At 37.3% G+C, this 15,971-nt stretch overlaps 1 long non-coding RNA gene across 1 annotated transcript; it reads right to left on the bottom strand.

The window, feature by feature from the left end:
* Positions 1-5,403: 5,403 nt before the first annotated feature.
* Positions 5,404-14,013, bottom strand: LOC100859176. Its single transcript, XR_005863014.2, has 5 exons — positions 13,880-14,013; positions 11,748-12,983; positions 9,718-9,887; positions 9,183-9,322; positions 5,404-6,511 (listed from the first exon to the last, which is right to left on the bottom strand). It is a non-coding gene; the product is annotated as an uncharacterized LOC100859176 (long non-coding RNA).
* Between the last annotated feature and the right edge of the window lie 1,958 nt (positions 14,014-15,971).

The following is a 15,971-nucleotide window of genomic DNA, read 5'->3' as shown; positions in this document are numbered from 1 at the left end:
GTTGTGTGGAGCACTGGAAATGATCGCTAGAGCTTCAGATACCTGCCAGACAGAACGGATGGGATAAGAACTCTTCTGACTCGCAGTAGAAGAGCGAACATTTTTGCCACTACTCAACTGGGGCTCCAGCAAAGGTTGTGAATTCAAAAATTCTCCTGGACCTGTTTTAATTAATTTTAATTGCTTCTTGGTTTGTTTTCTGAGACTGTCAGCTGTGTACAACTGCTGTGCTCAATACACTTGTCACCGTTGAAACCTGATGACTAATGGGAGGGGGGACCTTTGTGTGTTTAGTAGAACTTCTAGTTAATATAAACTTTACCTTGTATCAGCAAGCAAATCTACAAAAATGCTGTCTGTTGGGAGAGAATATTGTATCTACCCAAATAAATGGGGCAGGCAAGCAGCAGGGTATTGAGAGGTAGGAGCTGCAATTGATGACCTGCAGGAGTAACTGTGGTACTGGAACAGAAGTCAGGGCATTAGATGGGTGCTGCACAGTTAATCAACTTCTATGCTTAAAATTATGCTAGTTCTTCAAAGTTGTAATGAGGTTTTAGATTTTGTGCTGGATAATTACATTTTAAATAAGTTCTCAGCTTTTAATTTTTCTAAGACTTTTGCAAAGGATGGACAAAAAAATATTTTACAAGAGGACAGATAACTGCCTGCTGCAGGAAGCAGAGGAAAAAAAAATAGGACTCAAATATAAGAGTGAGTAACTGCATTTTTACATGATTGTGATTCAAGGGGTAGAGTCATAGAACAACTTCAAAGATTCCCGCTAGTCAACAGGACATTTGGAACAGACTGAGATGAGAGAAAAACATTCCGTCTGCATTGCAAAACTCCAGCTTTCTCTTTCAAACTGCTAATTAGGAAAAATAGGTAGCACCTACAGATGAAAGCAGCATACGCTTCAGTCTTAGAAATAAAGACATCATTATGGAATTATTGGTACTTAAACATCTAGATGTTGTTCCCCTGTGATCTTGCTTCTATCCCAAGAATTGGAATTTACAAGTATAAAAGACCAACTTCTCAAAACTATAGAGCGCAACAGATCTTTTGCAGACTTGAATTGCTTTCTGTTTGAAGGACTTATTTCCCCAGCTACTCTTGTAGGGTATTTTTTTCCTTAATACTCACCTATATAAGTTTATTTTACAATCAATTCAGAATATCAGAATTTTATGATTACAAGCATTCTTTGAGGATACCTGTTAATATTTACAGAAGCATCAACTCTTGCTAAATTTTAACAAAGAGAAAGGCATCTTTATATACCAATACTTACCCAGTCCAAAAAAGAAAACCTGAGCAAACCCTAAATTACAATAAAACTTACTTTATTTTTCCATTTTATTTGTTGTAGTTATGGTACAATCCAGATAGGGAAATGTCTGCTGACATACAATTGATTCTTTGTATGCGTTTCTGTGAAAAGCTGCTTACTAGCGTAGCCTTCAGTGTGGTTCTTTGTAACAGTAAGAGTCTCTGAACCTCGGCCATCGGTACTGACCAGTTCTAGCCCAATGAAGCAAAGCATTGGAACGGAACACGTAAAATCCTCTGTGATTAAATTTAAGCAGAAAAGTTAGTGGAGTTGGGATGGGTTTTCTTGTTTGATTTGCTTTTTAAAACAGCCTGTTTTCCTAGAAAATGAGATTTGGTAGAGAAATTGAACTGGATTTTTCCTTTCTGTCCCATAACGTTGACAAAATTCTTATGGTCTCATGGTTGCCAAGGAATCTGGGGACAAACACATTAAAGAATTTACTGCTTTGCACTGATCTGTAGCTCAGTTATTCTAAGTGTAGTAAACTGAGGGTGTTACAGAAGTTTGTTTGCATAGCCCAAATTGAGTCTTTGAATCGTTGCATGACTCTCCCTCCTGTGAAGTTGCACTTCTGTCCAGTGCTCAAGGATTTTGTGATAATACTGCAAGAAATGCAAGGAGACTGTCCTAACCCTGAGACTGAGCATATTTGTAGTATGGAGCCTTTGTTTTCCCAGGGATAGTAACAGTCCAGTAAAGATGAAGTGTGAGAAGAGAGATCGCAACAAAGAAAAGCAGGTAGACTACCTTTTTGGGGGCACCATTTATACTCTACGAGGACTTACAGCAATAACTTTATTGGATTAGTATACATTTTAATTGCCCAGCTTGTTCTATATTTGACTGCCTTTTGCAGTCAAAAGTGAGTGGACCCCTCCCCCATCCACTCAGCATATTGTGCATCAGTTAGCTGCTTGTATTTGTATCATAATTTTATAGGATTATTTACGTTGGAAGGTGTTGTTTTTGCATTTGTGTGGTAAGTGAATGTCAAAACATGGCATATTCTAAAGTTCTTTCTTGTAATTTCATTGCTATGCATGAAATCTCAGGAAAAAGAAAGCCACTTAAAAATTGCAGTTATAAAATTTATCAGTCCCATCAAAACTACCATCCAAAGCAGATTTTTATGGAGATTGGCTCTTTTAATTCTCTGCTTAGCAGAGTCTCAGGTGGACTACCAGTGTAAGAAACTAGATGCTTAGAAGGTGTTTTGCTCCAGACATTGTGTTTCACAGGCAGATGAATGGAACTCTGCATCAAAGAGCTTCATTTTTTTTATGGTTCAGTGTTCAGGTGGAATATGAGAGCAACCTAAGCAAATGCTGTCAGCCTTGCATTCATCTCAGGAACCTTTCCTCCTTTCCCTTGAGAGAAAGTGAGCTAAGAAAAAGAAAGCTATAGAGTTGCATCTAAAATTCCCTAATTATATCAAGTGATATTTCTGGGGGGAATTAAAAAGTGTAAGGCTAAAGCAAGGCTGGTTTTTCTGTGCTCTTTATGTTGCTCATGTATGGCTATGCCTGTTTAAGGTGTTTGCAAGTCAATATGATCACACCACTTTGTAGTGAAGAATTACTCACTTTTTAAGTTACAATAACATTTTATAATAGCAAGCATATGCTTGTCGTTGTTGTTATTATTTCAGCCAGACAGCAATTAGATACCAGCAATATGATCTCTTAGCATCCTACTTCTAGATGCTTCCTTATTCTAGATGCTTCCTACTTTTAAATTTTACTGCTTGGATTTTACATTAGTGTAGTTTTGCAGATCTAGCACTTACGGTAGCAATAGAACTTCCTAATATATGCACGTTTGTTAATACTGAGACAGTTCCCTCAAAAAATTGTCCAAACTTGGATTTCACACTGGCAAGCATATAATGAGGTTAGGACTGCATAGTTTTAGGAAGTGCAGCTGCTAATTGGAGAGATTTCTAAGGTGATTGGCATATGGAAGTTGCATATACTTCTGAGATGCTTCAGAAAAAGAAAATGTGTTTAGATGGTATAACCCACTAGTTGTTTCTCTTTCTTTTGAATCGTATTTTCCTGGAGATGCATCACTAAATATTCTGCCATGTATTTTTGATCTAAAATTCTTACCAACGTGCATGTAAACTTAGAATGCTAATAAACTAATTTTCCAAAGCTGTCTGCTTATAGAAAGTTATGATTCTTATGAAAAGATGTCTTGCAGCATGATCTCTTACAGCTGCTGTTTCTGTGATGTGGTTCCTTTGAGGCAGTACTACTTGATCTGCTGTAAAAATCATGATAGCACAAACTGCAGTTTATGAGGAAATATGGCTGAAAATGTGCCACTTGGTATATCATCTAATGGAGGTATTAAGTATACTGGGTAGGAATTGGCCCATCTGTACAGGGCCAGATGTCAGGCAGGATTTTCACTGTAACGGCAGCCCAGCATGTAGGTGTGCCTTTCACAAGGAGGTGGTCTTTGGACAAGAACGCTGTAAAGCACCTTTCTTGTTCTCATTTGCCTGGACTTTCTTGGATTGTTTTCAGCCCATGTGTCTTTATGGTCTGGAAAACAGTTATCCTTAATGGAGTGGAGAGATTTTAATACGGGCACATGAGAGAATACAGAGTATGAAAGGAGAATGGAAGCTTTGATGCTCCTACTTGTGCAAACGGATCTCTTCAACAAGAGCTGAAGACTTGCATGCTGATGCACTACAGCCATGCAATAACAGTACGGCAGATCAAGATACAGCTTGTGAGGGAAGACTAGAGCTTAAAATATTCTGGGTTCTTGATGCTGGAGAAAGAATTAGTCTCTACAAGATTTAAAAATAAGTTTTCTCTAGTCTTTGGAATCTACTGAGTTACATGTCATCTAAGGGAGAGAATCAGAATTTCTGTCATAGATATTCCTGATCATTGTGTAACCAAAATCAGACACCTGTTGTTTCTTGAGGGGGGGGGGAGTTGTGGCTTTTTTTCCCCTGCAGTGTGGCCTTGTGTCATGAAATCTGTTTTTTTTTTGTTTGTTTTGTTTTGTTTTGGTGAATGTGAAATTCTTGAATAGTTCTGCTCGGAAAGATATGGCAGATTTGAGTAGATGGTTAATTGTATTTTAAGTTCGTTAAATATAAACCCCTGCAGTTGAATGGATTCTCTTCTCTGTGGTGCTCTCCCAGTGAAGCTTGAAGAGAAGGGTATAACTGGAGTGGCTTTAATCATGTTTCCTTGGGTGTCAAAGGACTGAAGGTCTAAACCAGTTTAAGTTTTATAAGCCAATTTTTTTCATGATGATTACATTCCTGTTTTTTGTTTGTTATGAAATCGAGACTTTATTGTGGCAAAGTGGTACATCTTTATGCAATGAGAGTGAGAAATTGTTGGCTGAGATTGTTTCTGGTTTATAGTGTTGCTCAGAATTCACTGATGTACTAATCTAGAATGCTTACTGCTCAATCAGTAAGGTCCATCAGTCCAAGCCATTTTATATGGGGTTTACATTGATAATTTCTTGTGTTCTGTGTATGCATATGAGTGTATACATATATATATAATATCAAAATTCTCTCTCATGGATATCTCAAAGAATTCATTTTAAATGAGTTGTTGCCAGCCTAGGGTCTGGCCTTTATCCTCATTCTCTAACATTAGCCTGAAGGTTTAATTCAAGTTGTATTTAGTGGAATACTTCTGTAGTCCTTCATTTACATGTATGCCAACAAGCTTAAATGCACTGCAACCTTGGAAGACTTTCAAAGGAAGTAATAATTCCTCTGAAATAGGTCTTTTGAAAGCTTTATCTTGTTCTTTCTCTTTTTGTTAATCTTGGAGCCCCTTAGCATGTCAAAGCAATTTTTCTAATGTCACATCTTCTAGACATTAGCATGAAAGAGCTTTAAAAGATGATTTGAGAAAGAATAAATGTTGAATGAGCATTTATTATAGAGCCGTTTATGCTACATTTGCATTTTGACTATATTTTTGACGTGAAATGTTTGAAAAGCAGGCTAATTTGAAAGTCAATAGTCTCTAAACAATATATACTACAAGTCTGTTTACAGTGAACTGTTTCCTTTGTGCCTTAATTTACAAAAATAAGATTTCATTAGGCCTAAGCTGATTTGTTTATAGGGATGAGATTAAACTAGTCTCATTAGTCTTAACATTGAAATGGTATTCCCTTTAGAAGTTTGGTACTGATCAAATGTTCCTCTTTAAATGACACTCAAGAGAATAGGGACAAACTTGATACTGATGTTTTTTGACTTCTGATTCCTTCCTATTCTACTATTAGGGCAAATAACTACCAAAGAATACCTAAGTCTGGAAAGAGAAGAATAATATTTATAGTAATACAAAGAAATTTAAAACTTCTTTTAACAAACAACTATTGAGAACATGAAGTAAAATTGTCTGTGTATGTAGTATTTTACAGTTGTGCAGAATTTGAATTACCTTGTTTATTGCTGTGCATGGAAATTGCCCAGATAACATTTAGAACACATATAGTTGTATGTTACCAGGGTAACACATGTAGCAAGTGTCAAAAAGAATTGTGGATTTTACGTCTGATGATAATCAATACATAGTACTTAGTAAATTAATTGGATTTATTGTATTGATGGGATTATTATTATTTCCTGGCTGGCATTTGTGTTGCCCCTTGTAAAATGTTCCTGTTGCTGAGTCCTGAGAAGAGGACAGGCTTGGAGTCTGTATTGGTACAGTGACAAAAGATGTAGCACAGAGGGAGTGAGCGTTTAACCAGTGCATGAATCCCGTAATAAATAGTTATGTGGTAGTGAAATCCACCTTTTTCCTCATCTTCACTACAGCTTCAGCTGTTGTTGCCATTCAGGGAGGAACTGCAATTTTCCCAGCCTAGAAACCTTAAAATACTGCTAATAATACATTATTCCAATGTCACAAAAGCCATAATCATTCTAAATATGGCTGATGTACAATTACACAGAAGCTGCCCTCCTTAAACAATCCTTTTTAAGTTCTCACAACATACAGAGGGCAAATCTTGTGGCACCACAGTGAAGGGATCAAAAGACCCTGGTAGTAGCAAGGATTCTAAAATGCCAATAATGTCAGAAAAAGAGGAATCCACAAAGATGAGCAACTTCTCCATGGGTGTTCTCAGAAGGTTTGTTCTTCATTCCACTCAATATCTGGGTTACTTTAAAAAAAAAAAAAAAATCACTGTTAAAATATATATTCTAAGAACAGCAACTCACTGAAAAAAGCTCAGGTTACAGCTGAAATACAGCCTCGTATAGGGGTGTGTGTGTGTGTGTGTATATATCTTCAGGTGTAGAGAAGATGTCTGGGCTATTTGATTAGGTATATGTAAGTACATATATGTGTATGCATTATGTGCCTATAGATATACAATTGTCAGCATTGCCAGAGTACTTATGATAGCAATTATGTAAATACTCGAGAGAACAAACTAATTGAGACGGGATTGCAGGGAACGGTTTAAATCTGAAACCCAACACAATTTATACTGACTCCACCAGGCTCTTCAGATGGTATTTACTGTAAGGAAATACAGAGTGAACGAGCAAAAGATTGACACTGTCTTACTGTCGTTCTCAGACACACATACATAGAGGGAAAGCGAAAGAAACTATTTGTGAACTTTCTGGATAAGATAAGAGTGTTCTCATGAAAGTAGGATTTTTAAAAGGGAATTGTTGAAAATGGCCTAAGAATAAAGCTTTTGAATAGTCTCTCTTTTTTTTCCTTAGTATGAATAAAAGCTTTAAAAGCTGTAGCCTTTAACCTTCTCAGGTCTTTCTATTCATTCTGTGAACAGATTTACATGAGAGATGTTCTTTTTTTGTTTGAGTTGTTTGATATAGGTGATGATCATCTAAGTGTAAGGGCCTATCTTTCTCAGGATCTTGGACCCCAGCACTGAGCTAAAAGCTTGCTCTCAGCAGTGGATAGCAGATGAAAATATCTGTCTTCCTTCAAATGTTATTTCCCTGGAAGTTGTAGTGTTTCAGGTCTCATGCTTTACTGCTTGGGTGCCTCCAAGCCCTAAATCTTCAGATAAAATTGTAAGAGGTTGGGTAGTATCCTGGGCAATCCTAAGAGGACATCTACTTTCTTATATGAAGGAGTTGCCTGGGGACTGGACTTCATCACTCCTAGTATCTATAGTAGTCTGGGTCCCTTCCTTCTTTTTTTCTGTATTCAAGTGGGTTTTGCTTGTGCATTTAGACATGAGAGTAGAAGCTGAGTGTGCCGTTCTTTAAATGGAAGCCTTCTAAGGAAAGATGAATTGCGCACAGTCCAATTGTCCTGGGCATGCCTCTTGGAAACTCACTCAGTAATGAACCATAGCACTTAAAGGAGGAGAACATTTGGAATTAAACATAAGGTCCTGATCACTTCTGCATACCAGAAACTTTGTATCTTTTTTGTGAACACAGCCACTGGGCAAAATGCTGGTCTTCCTCAAGTCAATAAAAAAAAAAAATCCCTGTTTACAAGGTCCAGGTCTGAATTTATTGGCTCTGATCTATGTTTTTTTCTTCCAAATTCTAGCTAAGTTAGGTTTTCAACTTAGTATGTGCTTATCTTGCAGCTTGACCATTTCATTCTTTGCTCTTGCTCAAGATTTACTTTCCAAAATATATTGGTATTTATGATATTTATTTGCTCATCTGCATGTGGAATTACTGAGCTATTGGGAAGAATGTGTTTCGGAATGTGTTGCACGGTGACTGCTTTACTGCTTTCCCCCTAAACTCTCGCTTATGTCAATGGTTATTGAAGTTTTTGTGCTACTATCTGAGATAGCAGTAGTGATGGTTGCTTATCCTGGAAACAGAACTCATATCAAATGGCAGTTTGTGTGCTTCCACGGGGAGACTATATGCAATGTTGATGTATAGCTAATCCCTGTGGCTCCTGGATAGTTTCGTAAATAGGAATCAAGGTCCAATTATTCCTGTTCATCCCTGTTCATTGGCACGGGATGTGAGAACGGGCTGATCTTGCTGTTCTTCCAAATTACACCAGAACAAGTCAGTTTCAACAGTGTAGTGTGGTCTGTATGTAAAACAGAGCTCCAGGGCTGCAGTTGTTTTGACCATGTGACATGGACATTTGGAGTGGGCAGCAGATGGCTTTCAGTGGGATAAATCTGAGTCACCCTGGCTTAATATCTAGCTGTTGTTATTCTTTGGGTCCCATTCAGAAGTTAGTGATTAAGCAGAATACCAACTGACTTCAGTTAAGAACTTAGCCTGAGTATGCACCAGTGTAATAAGTTTTTAAGGTGTTCATATCTCAAGTTTGATATGCATGTGAAGGTAAAAACTGTTATCACATGGTGCTGGAACAGACTTATGGGCAGTTCCCAGGCTTCTCAGGTCAAAGGTCCCCCCCAGCCTCTGCCACCCAAGAGGAGTACTGTCTGCATCCTGGAGGAGGATTCTGCACATATTGATAGCTGAGACTGTCTGCCCAATTAATAATTGGGAGAAAAAAATGCAAATGTAAAGGGGAACTGGTAGTGATCTCACCATTAAAGGATTAAATATTTTGTAGCATAAGAGCACTAAGTCAGACTTCACTAAAGCATTTGAAATTAGGACCTCTTTTAAAAAAAATACAGCAGTTGGAGGGGAGAGAAAAAAGCTTCAAAGCTGCTTTTTCTCCCCCTTGGAAACCTGCTGGTGTTAGGATAAAATGAATAGAGAAAAGAGAAAGGTTTGCCTTCTAATAAAGCATCTGTTGCCCACTTTGAACATTTCTTACTTCTTTGTGAGTGTGTCTCTTCAGTTATGGTGACTACTGACAATGAAGAACAGAGATATAGAAAAAGACAATACCTGTTATATAGCCAATATTTCTGATTTCATGTCACTTTGAACAGAATCTTCATTTGACCACATGCTGTGTCCAAAAGAAATTTCTTTGTTGGCTGATCCGAAGATGCTGTAAGATGCTCAAAAAAGTAACCTGCAGGAATCTGTTCAATAGGAAAGATAAAAACAAATCTTACAATTCATCCAGTGCACTGATATCTCTTTTAACTTCAGCCTATTTTGTCATGCTGCATAAAAACTGAATTCAAATGACTTGTGCTTTTTTCCCCCCTTTCTTTTATTGTTGTTAATTCTGATCATAGACTATAGATTTCCTTCATCTTGGAAATAAAAGATAGTAAAATAAACAACTACACATAGATCTGAAACGTGAGGAGAATAAGAGGTGCCCATAGATTGCCGGATTGCCTAGAAAACTGCGGACAGTTATTGCCATTGAGTTACAGTTGCTGTAAGCAAGATTTGTGAGTGCTACCTTCCACAAAGGATTTGCAGCCTTTCACATCAGGAGGCTCTTGGATTTGGCTGAGGTTCTTACCTAAGTGATTCAGCAAAACTTGGGCCAGGCTTCAGACAAAACTTATTTTTCTGTCTTCTGTGAATGCTTATGATTCAAGGCCAAAATGGGAGGAGATTGTGCTGCCTTCACATCTGTCTGGCCAGCTCTTTTTCTGCTTGCAATGGATAAAGTTGGCTTGTGACTGACCACTGAAGCATTAAACAAAGACAAAATCATGACATTTTATTTTAGAGTTTGATCTAATTCAGTTTAATGGAAGTCTCTCATTTAAAGTTTTGAGTAAACTAATATTTGGATTTTTGAATTATTATAGGTAAGGATGCAAAGATGGCAATTTATTTTTTTTCCTCAAAGTCTTTCCTACTTTAACCTAAAGCTCATTTTAAAATTTCAAGAAGAATCACTTGTAAGGTAATAAATTTTTTTGAGCTTAAAATATACATAAGCTTTATCTTGTGAATCATACTTGTCACCAATGGAAGGAGTGTATCTGTGGATCTGGGCATGAATTAATCAAGAGTTGTAACCACTCAACAATAGAATTTCTCAGATTTTGTTAATGACACAGATTTCCTATAAGCCTGAATTATAAAGTTCCTCTGAGATGCTCACATGGTGCAATAGCAAGAGTCTTTAGCACATGGATATAATTATTACTGTTTAATTTTGCTATGTCTACAGTCTGGTACTAGAATTTTAAATATTCAGGCTAGTCTTAATTTCTCATTTGCAATATATGATAACATAAATGTTGCCTGATTCTGGAAGGTTAAGGCAGGTTATAGAAAAAATACATCCGATACTTCATGGTATTTGTATGAAGCCTGGTGGCAGAGAAGAAGAGATGCATTTATCATTCACATGTTACAAACAGTTGGTTTTATATAGACAAACTGACGCTGATTTCAACAGCAGTATGGCTCATAGCACAAAAATACAAAAATTGGCATAAAAAATTGGGCACACTATCAATCAAATTTAGTGTCAGAGGCAGCACAGGATTTTGCAAGAAACAGTCTTGTGACACAGTCCTTTTCTTTGAACTCAACAGGAAAGCTCACTGATGTAAAAGGAACAGGGCTGAGTCCTTATGGAATAACGTGTTCCTAGAGAGAAATGTCTCTGTAACCCTTTATTTAACCAGAGCTGCCTCATAAACAGGCTAATAAGAACTTGGATGTCCTTGAAAAATAGCTAGCTATAATGGGTGTTTTTGTAAACATCTGATTCCTTTTTCAATCTCATGTATGTCTCAGATTAACTATGTTAATCTGAAGTGAGTTCCATAAGTTTAACAATTCTTTAGTTAAAACTTTATTTTGATTGATTTTATATATCTCATTCCCTTTCCATGTCACTTTTTCCTTGTATGTATATTAAAGAGAGCAAACAAGAACATTCAGCCTGTTACCCTTATCCTTTGTTACTGCCAAATACCTATTCAGTACCTATTCAGGTCAACTCTTATTTCCTCCATAAAACAGAAGGTTTTCCCTGAGTCCTACATAAGTTTAAACAAGAAAAGACCTGTGTCAGTTTCAGGAAAAAAAAAATAATAAATAAAGAGCAAAGGAATAGACTAAAAGCAGAGTTTCTAGTATATTCACTTAAATCCATTCCATTGTGACTGACTGAAAAGTTAAAATACTAACTGTGGAAGTTCTGGAGTTGTGAAGGAGTGACACGTTGACTTCAGGGAGATCTTTAAGAAAAGCCTAGAAGATCCTGGACATTTGAGAAAAGGTGACACAAGCTTTGGAAGCACAAATCTGTGCATGGCATGAAAGGTATGAGAACAAACTCTGCCAAATTCTGTTGTCTGGTTACAGCAGAAGCACTTGGGTTCTGCAGTGAAACCAACCAGGCTTGCCCTGGGAAGGTGGAAGGGTAGCAAGATTTGTGCTAACAGACCTTATTACTAAACACTTTTGAACAAGATTTGAATAACAAAGTTACCAGATTTGAACAAGAGTCCCATTCTTTGGCTGTTGAGCCTTCTCTTAAAATGGAGCATAACAGATGTTCCCATTTAATCATTTGCAACTTACCTCTAGGCTGGCCACCCTCTGTCTCATTTGAATTCCTTTATCCTCAAGCCGCTGCCAGCTTTCCCAAGGCATTTAAATTATGCATTCCTTCTCTCAAGCCATCAATAATGTTACTCAGAGCAGGTGTGAGTTCTGTAATTGATGACTTATCTCTTCATGGCAAATAGAGGAGTTTGTGATCGGGTAAGCAGGTTCATAGATTCACTTGATCAAAGCATCAGAATCTGATTATGCCTCCTATAAAGAGACCCTTTGAAGTGGATCAGCACTCAGGTAATTCAGTTATCTGCTTTCTGGAGAATTCATCTTGAAAGGAGGTTGTTTGCTTGGGTAGAAAGGGATGGAAGATACCGTTTTCATGATGGCCCATCTAGTGACTCAGAGGGGAAAAAAAAAAAAAAGTACATGAAGATTATTTGTTATATCTGAGAGATAAAGACGTGATCATCTTTATCTGTAGGTTAGATATATGTAATTTATCTAAAATTCTGACTATATTCGTCTGTATCTGATCTTTGCAGTATGTCTTTAAAAAAATCATTTTCCAAATTTATACTTAAATTGTAATAGCACTCTTCAGAATGGTATGAAACTTGAATTTTTACCTACATTTACTTGTCAGCCAATTTATTAGCTTTTATCCTCCAGATAATTTTAAAGGGAAGTCCATTTTTCAATCCGGGCATCACTCTTCTTTTCTCTTTCCTTTCACTTAGGATTTGAAAGTTTCCCAGGGATATCTAGTAATTCAAGAATGATTCTCATGCTTTTTCTTTCCTATGAATATGTCACTGTTTCTTGTTTAATTGCTAAAATAGATCAATGGTTCTTGTTAGGTGCAAAAATATCTTTAATGCAAGGAAATGCAAAGAAACCAAAAGTACTGTTAAATATTTGTCTATAGCTGAGATCTCGTAAGAAAAGCAATGGGAAAAAGTGAAATGCATTGTTATTCGGGGCACTTTTGAACATTGGTATTTGAGCCTTCATTTCATTCTTAAACGTGAATTTAGTATCATTTATGCTATGGGGACAGTAGTTTGCAGTGCAGCTCCCATGGGATGCATAGTCACATCACATGAGACCAGGAGAAGATTCTTTTACCACAGTAATGTTTCTTCAGTTCCCAGTTAAGGAGCTATGAGACCATGTGTGGAATTCCTTTGGAGCATGATGGATTTCATTCTGGAGCATCAGGAAGCCTTCTATGTCTCTAAATGGATGGAAGAATCTCGGCTGTGAAGACAGTACAAAGAGGAGCTAAAGGAGCTAAAATTCATTTTTTCTTTTCTCTTTGACTCCACAACACTTTTGCTATGAGTACTTTCTTCTCAGTGAGTAAATCATATACTAGAAGGACTCTTTTCTTTAAAAAAGAGTCTGCTAGTTGTAAGATCTGACAAACTTTGCAGTGGTAAAAGCTACCATGAAGGCTGAATGAGTGAAACTAAGTCAGATTAAGAAGATGGAAAAGTCAGCCTTTGAAAACAACTATGAAGGTAACAGATTCTTTGTGTGGCATGTGGAATATTTGAAGGGAAAAGAAGGTCAGCAATTCTTTATTCTCTTTTTTGTTTATTTGTTTTTGTTTTCTCTTTGGATTGTCTTGCATGAGTTTCATGGCCAAAATGATGCGCCAGTTCCTGTCTCCTTAGTGAACAAAGAGAAATACAACGTGACAGGATCCAGCAGGGAGCATCCAGTTAGGAGTCTGCCCCTAATATTTCCTTTCCTGTCTTTCTTTATAGTGTCTCCATCAGACAGAAAAGGGAAAGATGTGAAGTTATGATAACATTTATAAAGAACTTCTCTTTCACGTTCTTTGTTATCACTAGACATCAAGTAACGTGTGACAACAGTACTTCCTGAAGTGGTATATGTGTTACATTTTTGTTGTTAACTCAAGGTATGTGGGGTGTCTCTTTAGATCCCATGCCACTCTACTCATGGACATTCAGCAGCCTTCAGTAACTATCCTTGGCCAAGGACAAGATTGTCTCAAGATTGTTTTATGAACTGACAAATACTATGGAGTACATGTTTCTAGCCAGAAGATAGAATGATAAAAATGAAAGTAGCTTAGGAAAAATGAAAAATAGCCAGCCTTTGAGAGTTTTAAAGGGAGCACTCACCTTAGGACCATCTGGAATTTTTGAAAGAGTTCTTTAAACATCTCACTGTGAAGAAAGGACTTTTTTGTGAAAAGGAAGGCAGGCCCACAAAAGTGTAGTGAGGATTTAATATCTTTTTCTTTCTTCTCTCTTCAGTTGGTGTCACTTGTGTCTCCTCCTTGCTCTTTAGGCTTCTCCACGTTTGCCCACCTGCAGTCCCTTTGACGTACTTTCTGGGATATGAAACACTTCTGTTTGCTTTTGATTGGAAATTTTCAAGAGGAGACAGACTTCTGCTTTGTCCGGGTTTTTGTACATTAGTTTTGTCTCTTTTATGTGACCTATGAGGCTAGTGAAAACTAATTAAAACTTCCATAACCTTCTGTAGCTTCTTAATCTTCTGAGTATGCATATTTACACAAATATTTTGTGTTAAAGTATTTCTGAAATTGTGAGATTAGGATATCTATGTGTGAAATTAATTGGATTTTTCTGTACATTCCCTGGCTCTGCTCTGTACTCATCTCACCTGTCCTACCTTTTTGATCTCCTGGAGCCATATTTCTAGCTATCTCAAAGCATGGTACATAAACCACTTTATCTGAATGGTTTGAGGATTCATTTTCCCACTTGGAATATGGTTACAGCCCATTTTTTCCATACTGTAAGGTTGATACATCTATATTTTTCAGGAGAAAAGGTAATGATTTTACTGCTCTCTAGACAACGATCTGCTGTTATGACTAATTATCTCGCTTGCTAGCTCCATAGTCTGTATTTTAAAATTCACAGTACTGTCTAAGAAATGACTGTTCTCAATTCTGTTTTTTCATATTCTTTTTTTCTTGGCTATAACTATATATGTAACAATAGTAATTAAACTCTAATGATTTGTTTATTATTACTTTAAAGAAGTGCAGCTTATTTCTTCCTGAAGAAGAAACTTACTCTACCAAAACTGTACTTTTTATGGAACGTAAGGAGGGACCTCAGAACAGACTTTCTTCTAGCTATGGATTCTAGAACTCCATTGTGGCTGTCTCTGTGTTACAGCTGTGTGAACCTTGGCAAGGAGAAAGAATTTGTTTGTGCTTTTCTATTCTGTAAGCTGACTAGGAAAAGACAGGGCTGGCTCTTTCAAGATGTCTCTAAACCACTGATTACTGTAGGACTCTAGTCTTGGTTATATCTTCTAGGCGCTCAGATATTAGCCAGTGGTGTGCATTTTGTCATTGTAGTTGAATCAAATACTCTTCTCTAGGAAGTTGTTATATAATATGGGAAGAACAGGATGGAATGAGACCACACTTTTGGCTATGCAGTGTTGTCTCTATACAGGTCAAGCTTTGGCAGGACACTTAGGCCACTTGAACAGTACATTGTCCTCCTTTTCAAACATCTCCCCTGAAGTAATAATCATAGAATGGTTTGGGTTGGGAGGGACCTTAAAGACCACCTAGTTCCATCCCCCTGTTACTCACTAGATCAGGCAGCCCCATTCAACCTGGCTTTGAAATGCCTCCAGGGGTGGGGCATCCACAGCTGTTCTGGGCATCCTATTCCAGTTCCTCACCACCTCAATCATAAATTGCTTTGGCACGGTTAACCTAGTTTAATGATGCCTATTCTGCTCAGCTGAAACTTGGACTAGTCTCTTTCTCAAAACGCCCATGCTGCGAGAGCTCCAAACTATTGCTGAGGCAAAAGTCTGTTAACTTGGTTATTTTAATTTCATGGTTGTATGTGATATGAACCCATGTAAAGTGTTTTGAAAGTGAAAGCTGTCATCAGAAAAGGGAATTAAAAAAAAAAACAACAAACCACAACAGTTTCTTTTCTTCTACTGCTGAAGAAGCGAAGTGCACTTGGTTCAATAACTGTGGTCACTGCATGACAGTTTGTGTGTGACCATAGAGCTGTCCCTCTGAAAGCCATGGAGCACTGATAAAATGTAGATGTGTGAGTACAGGAGAAATACGCAAGCAACAAGGAAGTTAAGTGGATGAGACTGTTGGAATGAAAATGAAAATCATTAAATGTAAGTGTCAGGGTTTTGACATGTGGCTGTGACTTTAGGCAGCTGATACTGAAAAGAGGAAAAAAAAAAAAAAAG

This window comes from Gallus gallus, chromosome 11 (genome assembly GCF_016699485.2).
Source record: "Gallus gallus isolate bGalGal1 chromosome 11, bGalGal1.mat.broiler.GRCg7b, whole genome shotgun sequence".
Taxonomy (NCBI): domain Eukaryota; kingdom Metazoa; phylum Chordata; class Aves; order Galliformes; family Phasianidae; genus Gallus; species Gallus gallus.
The sequence above is the reverse complement of the archived record's forward strand: the minus strand, read 5'-3'. Positions and strand labels throughout refer to the sequence as shown.